The sequence below is a fragment of the Cetorhinus maximus genome, chromosome 28 (assembly GCF_964194155.1).
Source record: "Cetorhinus maximus chromosome 28, sCetMax3.hap1.1, whole genome shotgun sequence".
NCBI classification, from domain to species: Eukaryota; Metazoa; Chordata; class Chondrichthyes; order Lamniformes; family Cetorhinidae; genus Cetorhinus; species Cetorhinus maximus.
The window spans coordinates 5,635,777-5,650,526 of record NC_135906.1 but is presented as its reverse complement, the minus strand read 5'-3'; the positions used below and the strand labels follow the sequence as shown (position 1 = coordinate 5,650,526).

At 51.7% G+C, this 14,750-nt stretch overlaps 1 pseudogene; it reads left to right on the top strand.

Annotated features, from left to right (window-relative positions):
- Positions 1-4,862: 4,862 nt before the first annotated feature.
- Positions 4,863-5,014, top strand: LOC144669115 (U1 spliceosomal RNA; annotated as a pseudogene).
- Positions 5,015-14,750: the final 9,736 nt, after the last annotated feature.

Genomic DNA, 14,750 nt, shown 5'->3' with positions numbered 1-14,750 from the left:
CTCTGCCGTTGCAACGGGAACGTGAGGTGATGGTGCATGTGTACAACCCCTTCGTCCCTGTCGCCGACGTGGTCACCTTCCTCACCAGGTACTTCGATAAGGTGGGGAGCGGCACCGAGATTCGAGACGACTTGGGGATCTGGACAGGCAAACGCCTGTTTAAGGTCACGCTAAAGACCGATGGTAAGGGAGCCATTTTCCACCCTCCTTCCAGTTTCGCTATCGGGGGAAACCGTGGCTACCTGGTCTACGCTGGGCAACCCAAGCATTGTCGCTCATGCGGCAAGGCTGGTCATGTGGCGGCCAACTGCAGCGCCTCCCTCTGCAAGATCTGCAAACAGGAAGGGCACCAGACAAAAGACTGCAAACAGGCCAAGTGCTGCAACCTGTGTGGCGAGGCAAGTCACCTCTACAGGACCTGCCCCAAACGCTGCCGTACTTACGCACAGGCAGCCAAAGCCGACCACGGGGAAGCAGAAGAAATGTTCCGTGTCACTCCAACCACCAAGGCCCCCAGGGAGCTCAACGGGACAAAGGAGGACACAGAGAGAGACAAGGTGGAGAAAGAGATTGAGGCAACAGAGAGCCAATCAACAGCACCACCCCCTGAACCTTCCAGTCCTCAGGACAGCGAATCAATGGAGGAGGAGGCAGCAGTGGAAAAGCAGCAGGGGGAGTGGCGGACGGTGAAGAACAAGAAAAGTAAGAGGGAGCGAAGAAGAAGCAAAGGCGTTTCCCAGAGAAGCGGCAAGAGGCGTCTCCCATCCGACACGGATGACAAGGGCAGCAGCTCTTCGGATGAGGAAGTGCCAGAGCGGCACCGACAGAAGAGGCGGCAAAGCTCCAGGGCGTTGGAGGACGAGACACCCGAGCTCCAGAAAATTGGAGACAACAAGGAGACCAACGCACCCCAACTTTGCCTGCAACCTGAGGAGGCCAGTGCACCACAGCCCCTGGAATCTGGGAGCAGTGAGGCAATCATCGCACCCCAGCTCCAGGAAGCCGGGAACAGCAACCCCCCAGAGGGGGTGAGTTTTGGAGAAGCTTCTCCAGCAAAGGTCATCTCAAAATCCGCTCACTACGTGAACCTCCAGATGCCACTGGAGCAGAACACGGCCAAGGAGATCTACCTCAGCCCATCCAAAGTGAAGGAATTTGAGCTCACTACGGGTATGAAGGAGCAGACTAAAGGTCTGGGACTCTCAGAGACAGTGGGTTTGGTAGGAGAATAAATGCTTTAATATGGGTTTAAAGATTGTATCCATAAATGTGCGTAGCATTAAATCTACTACGCGATGTGTTGCGACCTTGGACTACCTAGCCAAGGTCAAAGCTGACCTGTTGTTTCTGCAGGAGTGTGCGATACCGCACCTCAGCTCCTACAGGCAATGGTCACGATGGTGGTCCCACGGGCCATCGATCTGGTCGGGCGGAAACGACTCTCGTTCCTCCGGCCTGGGTATTCTGCTGCGGGGAGGCAACTTCACCGTCTCCGAGGTCAAGGAGGTGGTGGGCGGGCGACTCCTGGTAGCAGACGTAATGTACAAGAACGCTCCACTCCGGTTAATTAACGTGTACGGCCCGGCACAAGGGGCTGAGCGGCTGGAGGTTTTTCAGCAGCTCCCACTGCTGCTGGCGACCTCCAGGCCGGTCATTCTGGGCGGGGACTTCAACTGCATCATCGATGCGGCTGGACGATCCGGCAGGGCCGGAAGCAGATTGGACGCTACGTCCAGATCCCTGATGGAAACAGTTAAGGACGCCAAGCTGCACGACGTCTTCAGCAACCCTGCAGACGGAGCGCAGCGTAGATACACCTGGTCGCGGCCAGACGGGTCCATTCGTTCCAGGATAGACTTCCTGTTTGTGTCCCGTGCATTCACAGTCAGATCCACCGAGGTCAAGCCGGTGTTCTTCTCTGACCACTGCCTCCTACTGGCGGACTGCCACTTGGAGGAAGACCTGAGGGTGGGCAGGGGGGCATGGAAGCTAAATGTGCAACTGCTGACCCCAGAGAACATTGAGGAGCTCAAGAGGGATTACAAAGGTTGGAGAACCGTGAAACCCCTCTTTGAGTCCCTGACACACTGGTGGGAAGTGATCAAGGGAAGCATCAAGAGGTTTTTCATCCTCAAAGGCACCCAGAAAGCTAGAAAGGAACAGAGGGAAATGTCCCGACTCCAGGAAAAGATGCAGAATCTGCTCCGGCTGCGGTCGATGGGGGTCGATGTCAAGGAGGAGCTCCAAGAGGTGAAGGGCCAGCAAGCCTCGCACTTTGCCTCGGAGGCCTCCAAGATCATCTTCCGTTCCAGAGTCCGCTCCGTGGAGCAGGATGAGACGTGCTCACGTTTCTTCTTCCAAAAGGTACACAGAGAGCGCTCTGTGATCAGCAGCCTGAAGGAAGAAGACGGCTCAGTAAAGTCATCACGGTCCGACATTCTGAGGATCAGCAAATCCTTTTATGCCGGACTGTATGACGTGAAGCCCACGGACAGCACGGCCTCCCAGTCCTTCCTGTCCTCTATCACGGAGGTCCTAGACCACAGTACGCGGGAGAGCCTAGACAAACCGCTAACTCCTGACGAACTGACTAAGGCCCTCGAGTCCTTCGAGAAGAGTAAAACCCCCGGAAGCGACGGCCTGCCGGCGGAGTTGTATTCGGCTCTGTGGGACTTGATCGGCCCAGACCTGCTAGAAGTGTACGAGAGTATGCTCCTGGCCGGCAGCATGTCAGAATCCATGAGGAAAGGCATCATCACCCTCATCTACAAGCACAAGGGGGAAAGGGAGGAAATTAGAAATTGGCGACCCATTTCACTGTTGAATGTGGACTATAAGATTCTGTCCAAGGTCATCGCCAACCGGGTCAAATCCGCTCTGGAATTGGTGATTCACCCTGACCAGACCTGCTCTGTGCCAGGCAGGAAGATCTCTGACAGCCTGGCGCTGCTCAGGGATACGATTGCCTATGTACAGGACAGGGGGGTGGATACCTGCCTCATCAGCTTGGATCAGGAGAAGGCCTTTGACAGAATATCGCACACCTACATGGTAGATGTGCGCTCCAAAATGGGGTTTGGGGAGGGAATTCGAAATTGGATCCAACTGCTCTACACTAACATCAGTAGCGCAGTCTCAATCAACGGGTGGGAAACAGATAGCTTTCCGATTAAATCTGGAGTCAGGCAGGGCTGTCCTCTCTCGCCTGTTCTTTTCGTGTGTTGCATAGAACCCTTTGCCGAGTCCATCAGGAAGGATCCGGGCATAAGAGGAGTGACGATCCCAGGCAGTGGAGGCATTCAGGTAAAAGCCTCCCTGTACATGGACGACGTCGCCGTCTTCTGCTCGGATCCGCTGTCGGTGCGCAGACTGATCCACATCCGCTACCAGTTCGAACTGGCCTTGGGAGCCAAGGTAAATCGTGGGAAGAGCGAGGCCATGTTCTTTGGGAAGTGGGCTGACCGATCATTTGTCCCCTTCACTGTCAGGGCTGACGGCCTGAAGGTGCTGGGGATATGGTTCGGAGGGACCGGGGCATGCGTTAGAAACTGGAAGGAGCGAGTGTCTATGGTGAAAAGGAAACTGGGCATGTGGGAGCGACGCTCCCTCTCCATTGCGGGTAAGAACCTGGTCATCAGGTGTGAGGCACTCTCGCTGTTGCTGTACGTGGCGCAGGTCTGGCCCATTCCACACTCCTGCGTGGTGGTGATCACACGAGCCATCTTCCGCTTTATCTGGAGGTCAAAAATGGATCGTGTCCGCAGAGACGCGATGTACAAGCCTCTAGATAAAGGGGGAAAAACCGTGCCCAACATCGCCCTCATACTGATGGCCACCTTTGTGTGTGGCTGCGTCAAGCGGTGCATAGACTCTCAGTACGCAAACACCAAGTGTCACTACGTGCTGAGGTTCTACCTGTCCCCGGTGTTGCGAAGGATGGGTCTGGCCACGCTGCCGCTGAACGCTCCAAGTAGTTGGACCGTGCCGTACCACCTGTCCCTGGTGGAAAAATTTATGCAGAAAAACACCTTTGACCACAAGTCCATCAGGCAGTGGTCAGCACGTAACGTCCTAGAGGCCCTGAGGGAAAAGGAGAGGGTGGACCCTGTGGGATGGTTCCCCGAGCAGACTGTCAAAGTCATTTGGCAGAATGCCTCATCGCCAGAACTTTCCAACAAGCACCAAGACGTAGCTTGGCTGGTGGTGAGAAAGGCCCTCCCCGTCAGATCCTTCCTACACGTCAGGAGTCTCACCCCCTCTGCACGTTGCCCTCGAGGTGGCTGTGGTGGGGAAGAGACCGTTGTTCACCTCCTTGTGGATTGTGCCTTTGCAAAGAAAGTCTGGAGAGAGATGCAGTGGTTGCTGTTGAGGTTCATCCCGAGCAGTTCTGTGACACGGGACTCTGTGCTCTACGGGCTGTTCCCAGGGACACACACCGAGACAAACATCAACTGCAGCTGGAGGATCATCAACTCGGTGAAAGAGGCGCTTTGGTCTGCCCGAAACTTGTTGGTCTTCCAGCACAAAGAGTTGTCCCCAACCGATTGTTGCGGACTGGCACAATCCAAAGTCCAGGACTACGTGTTGTGGGATGCACTAAATCTTGGAGCAGCTGCCGCAAAGGCGCAATGGGGAAGGGTCGCTGTCTAAGACCTTTCTACCACAGCGCACCGAGGGACTGGGAACTGTTTAAATCCCCTCGGGCTGTACAGCTCAAAATGAAAGGCTGTAAATGATTGTAATATTGTTTGTACTGATGCACCTGGTGATACATTTTGTAAAAGTTTAACCTGGATTGTACCCTTGTAATGTTGTTATTGAAATGGTTTGGAATGTGATTGAAGATATTTTATGAATAAAGTATATTTTTGCAAAAAAAAGAAAAAAAAGGTTCTCCCAGGACGAGGCTAGCCCATTGCACTTCGGGTGTGCTAACGCCTGCGATGTCCCCAAATGCGGGATACTCGACTGCAAAATTTGTGGTAGTGGGGGACTGCGTTCGCGCTCTCCCCTGATTCACAATTCAAAAAATAGATTTCATCATATCTTTCATTTTCTCTTCTATTTCCTGTCAGCAACCTTTTCTGAAAAAAGAAATATATAACCCCCAATGTGTGCTCTTCAAAATCTATACTGGACTGGTTATTTAGTTTTTTCTTTCCTCCTCGCAAATATTATCCAACCCCCATTCTTTTCCTCCCTGTCATTATCAGCCGGCAATTATTCCATCTCTGCATCATTTTCGCCAGACCGTTTGTTTTGTGGCCGCCAAATTACTCGCGCCATTTTTAACCCCGCGTTTGCCCACTCAAAAATCTCTCTCAAACAACCCCCATCTAACACCCAACCCACCATCACAACAGTCCCCACACTCCCAGCACCGCCCCACCCCCTATCTCTCTGGACGTCTGTATAAATACAAACTCATATCAGTCAGCTATTAACTCATATGCATTCACCATTTTAAACATGTAGCAGCGACCCCTCACTATTTCAAACATGAACAAGCACCCTGTCCCCATGTTCATTCAAATTACCCCCCTCCGAAACGAACAGCAGCCTCCCACCTCCTCTGTATAATCTCCCCCTTAATCAGCCCCCTGTGTGACTCCTACCTTCTGAAACTCCTGCCTCCTCTCCCCATGTGTAAAGTCTTTCCCTGCCCCTTCTGCAGCTCACTTCCCCTGCTGTGGGTCCATCAATTCACCTGTGATTATTCCTTGAAGGCTTAAATAGCGCAAAGCGAAGAAATAAACAGAAAGAAAACTGGAGAAAGGCAGATAGAAACCTAAACCCTCAGTAAAATGACCACCGGGAATCCCGTTTAACCGTCAGAATGATCGCGCAGCCCAAATTACACGCATTATCCCTGAATTATAACAAGATTTTAGGCAGCTTCACTTTAGGACTTTTCATTTCCTCTTGTGGGGCTCCTGTTCCTCACACACTGGAGGCTAACATGTAAGTTTTAGATTGCAAGGCTAGGCTACTTTAACCCCAAGATTTTCTTTTTGAAACTCCAGGCCCACAGTCCAACAGGAACTGGTTAACCGGAGCCACCGAAAACCAGGGTCCCGGAGAGGAATTGAAATCTCGGGGTAAGAAACGGACACAAACTCACGTGGGCCCATGGAGCACGGCCTTGGAGAAGGTCTCAGGAAACTCCTGAAGAAGAAGAGTCCTTGTCCCATTCTGGATCTTCAGATTGCAGGTTTCAAAATAAAAATTCTTTGAGGGGTGGGGGAGAAAATTAATTCCATGAAAACAGAGAGCAAAGAACATTTTCAAACAAAATAACGCAAGAGCCAATGAATCACTCTCAGTTACAACTCAGCAACATCCAAATACAAACAAGTCAAAGAGTTATAAAGCAGATTGAGACAGAGGGAACACACACGCACATTAAGCCAGAGTGGGGACTAGCTCCGCACTCTGGAGGCGGTTTTCGGATTGGGTTCCTAGCCAGGTATATCCTGAACGAGCAGTTTGCAGACTCCACCCCTGGCATGTTGGGATGTCTCTCAATCTGCTCCCCAGGAGGCCTGTCCATTGATATGTTAATCCCAGGGCAGGACAACTTTCTGATTCTTCCTGTCCTTTGATGTGTTCACCCCAGGAAAACAATGTTTCAGCCATTTTCTGGTTAATGTTAAAACTTTAACTCATCTTGTCGGGAATGTCACTGCAGTTTGAAATATCAAACACTAAACCCCCAACACAAGACTGTGCAAAGCATGTGGATTGTTACTGAGATTCCGTCTGTGGTTTTTAGTGATGTCAGTGTGGATTGTGTAATCTGTGTGTGTGTGAGTGTTGCTGGTCCCATAATGTAACGCAAATGTCTCCTTGCAGCCTCTCAGTACGCCACTCATGGTCCCCTGGTACTTTTTGGATTGTCTGGAGAAGACATTGAAAGAATTAGAGTTAAACAATGCTAACACTAGCTGCACTGCGACGAGTATATGAGAGCTTATTCTTATCCAGGGGTGTATGTCCACATTCAGCCCCCATTCCCACACTTGCTCCCACCGTCGGATCTCTCAAGTGCTCTTCCGTATCATTGATTAGCCTTTTAAACACCGCCTGTAACACGTAATGCTGATTCCTCACCTTTCGTAAGTCACCGTTAAACTTTGTCAGACTTTCGGGAAGGTGGGGAATTGGGGCCTGCTTAGGTTCCTCATAGTGTTCCAGGGCATGGTGGAGTGTGTCGGAGGCGTTGACTGAGACCTGACCCCTTTGTTGGACGTACATTATTCACGCTGTGTCTGATAGTAACTGGGAGCCGGGGTTCCCTTGTATCCTGAGCGGGTGTGATGGTTTTCTCTGTGGGTAATTTCTAATATACAACCCTCCGTTCGGTTGTACCCGCATTTGTCCAGCACCCCCCCCCCGTTCCAACTGGATGGGAGCAAATTGTGAGGCTACCTTTCCATCTGCAGCCGCTCAGTGATACCCTGTGTATGCCCTCATTCTTGCGTATGGCATGCATATCTATGGGGTAGTACCGGAGGGAGTCATTGTCTCGGATTAACCCAATGTTCTCCACTCGGTACTGAGGGTGTGGGCCCGTGTCTGCTGTGACTGAGGGGATTGCCCATACCTAACACGTTCATTTGGTTTGAGGTGCACTTCTGAATCACCGCATACACCCTGGTCACTCCTTTCAATGTACATGCGTCGATGACGCCTGGGTTCTTGGCCATCCCCCACAACCGGGCACTGTTGATCCAGCCCGGTACCTCCCCACTTTGGATCTGGCCCAGATTTTGTCTTAATTGCCCGATCAGCCACTGGCCGTAAGCTGGCTTTTTTAGGTGCTGCCCTCTTGTCGTTCCTCCCTTTCTATTAATTGGCTGGTGGCTTTAGCATGGGTCTCTATAACGTGTACGCTTTCCAATACAGATGCCACACTCTTGCCCCCTAGGGCCGCTGCCGTTTCACCACCCCTCGCTACTCTTATGAGCAAGCTGCCTCATGATCCCTTTAAGATTCGTGACCTCGGAGTTGATTCCTTGAATGTCGAGAGAGTTTACCAGGGAAGTCCCTGTGTTCACCCCTGTCAGTACATTGTTAACTAACTCTCTCTTCTGGCGGTGGAAAGCAGGATGTCCCCTGAATCTAGTGGCACCCGTGGCGTCGGCCGGCTGATTAATCACAGCCTTACTCAGTAATTTGTACAGTTTTCGTAGGGGCGCTTGGTTACTGCAATACTCAGGCAGTTGCATACCTGCCAGGTTCACAATTACCTGTACAATTTCATGTTTAACATTATCATACAAGAGTTCATCGTCCGTATACAGTACCAGTCCATTCTGTGGCCCAGGGGTCATGTCTGGGCAAGATAGTCTCTGTGGTGTCGTCGTGTCCTGTGATAGCAGGGTGGTGTCGGTCCGGGGGTCCGCCGTTGCAGTCAACTCTCCGTGTTTGGCCCTCAAGATCCAATGCCAGGTATCTGTCATTCCCAAGTCTTCCTCCCCGGGACAGTGACCCCAGTTGTTGTTCTCCTGGGGTGTGAAGGTAAATTGCGAAAAATCTCTCACACACTGTATCTCTCACACACTGTAGCTTTCTCCTTTACGTCCCTCCTTGTGCACAGCCCACGGTGACCCTCCCCGTAGTTGAGGATTCCCCCTTTTCTCTTTCAGATGGCCAGTCCTCCAGATCGGGAATGAATCCTAAACCACTTGGCTAACACAGTACGGACTGCTCGTTGCCCGTTTTCCTCCCACTGCCTGGTAATTTAGTCTTTCTTACTTACATCATACCTTTTCAGTTGTGACCAGTGTTTCCACCTAGCTTTTCCCTTCATATCGGCGCAGGCACGTGAATAATTCCGTACGGTCCAGTCCATTTTGGGGCAAAACCTGGTTGGCTAGGGGTGATTTGAACAAACACCATGTCTCCGACCTCAGCCGGTGGTGACGGGGGTCCCCCTTTTGTCCTCTCTTCTAAATCCCTGATAGCCTGTTGGTCCTTCACTTCCTGTTGTAATTCCTTTAGCTGTCCATCCAATTGCTTAATATCATTTTTAATTTTATCTCTGATGGGTCCCATATCCTCACTTCCGGTGGCTCTGCCCTCTGGCAAGCGCATCGCCCTCCCGGTCAGCAACTCATAAAGGGGTTTATCTTAAATCCAGCATTTTTCAGTGTCCTTATGACTATCAGGAGAGCTCCGATGTGGCCCCTTTCCGATTCTGACGCTATTAGGATATCATCTGCATATTATAAGATTGTACTGTTGTTAGACTCTACGTCGCACGGACTCAGCTTCTCACTCGTGACCCGATGGAGGATGTTGGGGCTGTTGTGGAATCCCTGTGGGAGCCTCGCCCATGTACACCGTCTCCCTCCCACTGTGAAAGCGAATTTATCTTGGGATTCCTGGTCCAGTGGTATCGACCAAAATCCATTGGCTACATCTAACACTGTAAATATTTTATGTTCGGGTTTTTACAATTAAAGCACACCTCGGGTTTAGGAACGGCTGCTGCAGTGGCCACCATTTCAGTGGGGTCTGTAACCTCACTGCCGACACCTTTATCTTAGTTTTCCCTATGTGGTTATCTACCCCGGTGGCCCATCTTCCTCGATCATATGTGTTCTTGTCTACTAGCCCGGTGTCTAGGATTGACTGGTGGGCCCGGGCCCGGTGTCTAGGATGGCCTGGTGGGCCCGGGCCTGGTGTCTAGGATGGCCTGGTGGGCCCGGGCCCGGTGTCTAGGATGGCCTGGTGGGCCCAGTGTCTAGGATGGCCTGGTGGGCCCGGGCCCGGTGTCTAGGATCGCCTGGTGGGCCCGGGCCCGGTGTCTAGGATTGCCTGGTGGGCCCGGGCCCGGTGTCTAGGATTGCCTGGTGGGCCAGGCTAAGGCCATCCTTGTACAATTGCATAAACTGTACATCGTCTCGGTTCAGCGCAGCACCTACACCCCCGTAGTTACAATATGCCTCAAACTTCCGATTGCCATATTCATGGGCACTCTCGCCCTTTTCTTGTTTTATGGGGCTTGCCCTAAGTCTTGTGCCATTTCTGCTCTAAAGGCTCGGAAATCAGCTTGCTGCTGTGCCTGGTCTGCCTGGTTGTCCGGGCACCGGGGGCACAAGCTCTATCTTAATTGGGGCCACGGGTTATGGTGGTGGTGATTCCCAACCCGCTTCCCGTTGTTCCTCATATCCTGCCGCCTGTTCCACCAGCCCGTTCCAATCTATATTATCTGCGTATTGTGCAGCTACTGGTGGCTGTGGTAAAGCTGCCGAAACTGACATGAGATTTTTTGCCTGAACCAGCTCTTCATTTTGGGATTTGTTGGCCAACATTCGATTTACTTTCTTACTTAACTCTATGTGTTGTCTTAACATTAGGATCCAGGCTTCATCATCTTTGTCTTTTTTCTGATTATCCCACCATTTTCTCTGATCAGCGGGTGAGTCAAATGGGTTCCAATTGTTCTTTCTCATTTTGCCTATCGATTTCTTATTTTTGTCAGCTCAATGCTGTGTCAAGGATCCCTCTGGTCCCCACTCGAGTTTGTCACCACTGGCCATCTCTGGGTAAGACGGTCGGGGTATAGTTGTTGTCAGCGGTACGGTTCTTACCCTGGATCCTTTCTGACCGAACTCGTTACTTGCGGCTAATACCGGATGTAATTATAACAATCTATAAGACAAGCAAACTACCCCACCCTTACCACCCCTTGAACTATTGCCTGGAGCCCAGGTTTCTGATACGCGGGGTGCCTGACACTTCCTGGATCGGGACGGAGTCAGATTTAGTATGAATAAAAATGAATTCACACTGTGACTCATCCCATTTCCCCGTCGGTGTCCTGCATCCTTCGGGCCCTGCTCGCAGCACCAATTGAAAGGTCCGAGGAATACTCTGGGACAAAATTTCAACACTCGGAGTCCAGATACAATATTCAAGTGGTTCCTTTACTACACTTTTTTTTTGCAAAAATAAACTTTATTCATAAAATATCTTCAACCACATTCCAAACCATTTCAAAAACACCATTACAAGGGTACAATCCGGTTCAACTTTTACAAAATGTATCACCAGGTGCATCAGTACAAACAATATTACAATCATTTACAGCCTTTCATTTTGAGCTGTACAGCCCGAGGGGATTTAAACAGTTCCCAGCCCCTCGGTGCGCTGTGGTAGAAAGGTCTTAGACAGCGGCCCTTCCCCATTGCGCCTTTGCGGCAACTGCCCCAAGCTTTAGTGCGTCCCTCAGCACGTAGTCCTGGACTTTGGATTGTGCCAGTCCGCAACACTCGGTCGGGGACAACTCTTTGCGCTGGAAGACCAACAAGTTTCGGGCAGACCAAAGCGCGTCTTTCACCGAGTTGATGATCCTCCAGCTGCAGTTGATGTTTGTCTCGGTGTGTGTCCCTGGGAACAGCCCGTAGAGCACAGAGTCCTGTGTCACAGAACTGCTCGGGATGAACCTCGACAGAAACCACTGCATCTCTCTCTAGACCTTCTTTGCAAAGGCACAATCCACAAGGAGGTGAACAACGGTCTCTTCCCCACCACAGCCACCTCGAGGGCAACGTGCAGAGGGGGTGAGCTTCCTGACGTGTAGGAAGGATCTGACGGGGAGGGCCTTTCTCACCACCAGCCAAGCTACGTCTTGGTGCTTGTTGGAAAGTTCTGGCGATGAGGCATTCTGCCAAATGACTTTGACAGTCTGCTCGGGGAACCATCCCACAGGATCCACCCTCTCCTTTTCCCTCAGGGCCTCTAAGACGTTACGTGCTGACCACTGCCTGATGGACTTGTGGTCAAAGGTGTTTTTCTGCATAAATTTTTCCACCAGGGACAGGTGGTAGGGCACGGTCCAACTACTTGGAGCGTTCAGCGGCAGCGTGGCCAGACCCATCCTTCGCAACACCGGGGACAGGTAGAACCTCAGCACATAGTGACACTTGGTGTTTGTATACTGAGGGACTACACACCGCTTGATGCAGCCACACAAAGGTGGCCATCGGTATGAGGGCGATGTTGGGCACGTTTTTTCCCCCTTTATCTAGAGGCTTGTACATCGCGTCCATGCGGACACGATCCATTTTTGACCTCCAGATAAAGCGGAAGATGGCTCGAGTGATCGCCACCACGCAGGAGAGTGGAATGGGCTAGACCTGCGCCACGTACAGCAACAGCGAGAGTGCCTCACACCTGATGACCAGGTTCTTACCCGCACTGGAGAGGGAGCTTCGCTCCCACATGCCCAGTTTCCTTTTCACCATAGACACTCGCTCCTTCCAGTTTCTAACGCATGCCCTGGTCCCTCCGAACCATATCCCCAGCACCTTCAGGCCGTCAGCCCTGACAGTGAAGGGGACAAAGGATCGGTCAGCCCAGTTCCCAAAGAACATGGCCTCACTCTTGCCACGATTTACCTTGGTACCCGAGGCCAGTTCGAACTGGTCGCAGATGTGGATCAGTCTGCGCACCGACAGCGGATCCGAGCAGAAGACGGCGGCGTCGTCCATGTACAGGGAGGCTTTGACCTGAGTGCCTCCACTGCCTGGGATCGTCACTCCTCTTATGCCCGGATCCTTCCTGATGGACTCAGAAAAGGGTACTATGCAACACACGAACAGGACAGGGGAGAGAGGACAGCCCTGCCTGACTCCAGATTTAATCGGAAAGCTATCAGATTCCCACCCATTGATTGAGAGTGCGCTAGTAATGTTAGTGTAGAGCAGTTGGATCCAATTGCAAATTCCCTCCCCAAACCCCATTTTGGAGAGCACATCCACCATGTAGGTGTGCGATAATCTGTCAAAGGCCTTCTCCTGATCCAAGCTGATGAGGCAGGTGTCCACACCCCTGTCCTGCACATAGGCAATCGTATCCCTGAGCAGCGCGAGGCAGTCAGAGATCTTCCTGCCCGGCACAGTGCAGGTCTGGTCAGGGTGGATCACCAATTCCAGAGCGGATTTGACCCGATTGGCGATGACCTTGGACAGAATCTTATAGTCCACATTCAACAGTGAAATGGGTCGCCAATTTCTAATTTCCTCCCCTTCCCCCCTTGTGCTTGTAGATGAGGGTGATGATGCCTTTCCTCATGGATTCTGACATACTACCGGCCAGGAGCATACTCTCGTACACTCCTAGCAGGTCTGGGCCGATCAAGTCCCACAGAGCCGAATACTACTCCGCCGGCTAGCCGTCGCTTCCGGGAGTTTTACTCTTCTCCAAGGACTCAAGGGCCTTAGTCAGTTCATCAGGAATTAGCGGTTTGTCCAGGCTCTCCCGCGTACTGTGGTCTAAGACCTCCGTGATAGAGGACAGGAAGGACTGGGAGGCCGTGCTGTCCGTGGGCTTCACGTCATACAATCCGGAATAAAAGGATTTGCTGATCCTCAAAATGTCGGAGGGCGATGACTTTACTGAGCCGTCTTCTTCCTTCGGGCTGCTGATCACAGAGTGTACCTTTTGGAAGAAGAAACGTGAGCACGTCTCATCCTGCTCCATGTAACGGACTCTGGACCGGAAGATGATCTTGGAGGCCTCCGAGGCAAAGGGCGAGGCTTGCTGGCTCTTCACCTCTTGGAGTTCCTCCTTGACATCGACCCCCATCGACTGCAGCCGGAGCAGATCCTGCATGTTTTTCTGGAGTCGGGACATTTCCCTCTGTTCCTTTCTAGCTTTCTGGGTGCCTTTGAGGATGAAAAACCTCTTGATGTTTCCCTTGATCGCTTCCCACCAGTGTATCAGGGACTCAAAGAGGGGTTTCACGGTTCTCCAACCTTTGTAATCCCTCTTGAGCTCCTCAATGTTCTCTGGGGTCAGCAGTTGCAGGTTCAGCTTCCATGCCCCTCGGCCAAGCCTCTGGTCTTCTTGAACCACTGCAGTCCATGTAGTGTAGGTACACCCACAGTGTTTTTAGAGTGGGAGTTTCAGGATTTTGACCCAGCGACAGCGAAGGAAAGGTGATATGTTTCCAAATCAGGATGGTGCGTGATTTGGAGGGGGACTTCCAGGCGCTGGTGTTCCCATGTATCTGCTGCCCTTGTCCTTCTAGATGGTAGTGGTCATGGGTTTGGAAGGTGCTGTCTAAGGAGCCTTGGTGAGTTCCCGCAGTGTATCTTGTAAATGATACACACTGCTGTTACTGAGCGTTGGTGGTGGAGGGAGCGAATGTTTGTGGATGGGGTGCCAATCAGCGCGCTGCTCTGTCCTGGATGGTGTTGAGCTTTTTGAGTGTTGTGGCAGCTGCACTCATCCAGGCAAGTGGGGAGTATTCCATCACATTCCTGACTTGTGCCTTGTAGGTGGTGGACAGGCTTCGGGGAGTCAGGTGGTGAGTTACTCTCCACAGGATTCCTAGCCTGTGGTCAGCTCTTGTAGCCACAGTATTTATACAGCTAGTCCAGTTCAGTTTCTGGTCAATGGCACCCTCAGGATGTTAATAGTGGGGGATTCAGTGATGGCAATGCCATTGAATGTCAAGGGGCGATGGTTGGATTCTCTCTTGTTGGAGATGGTCATTGCCTGACACTTGTCTGGCACCAATGTTACTTGCCACTTGTCAGCCCAAGCCTGGATATTGTCCAGGTCTTGCTGCATTTGGACATGGACTGCTTCAGTATCTTCAACCATCAGCAAACATCCCCACTTCTGACCTTATGATGGAAGGAAGGTCATTGATGAAGCAGCTGAAGATGGTTGTGCCGAGGACACGACGCTGAGGAACTCCTGCACTGATGTCCTGAACCAAGATGACTGACCTC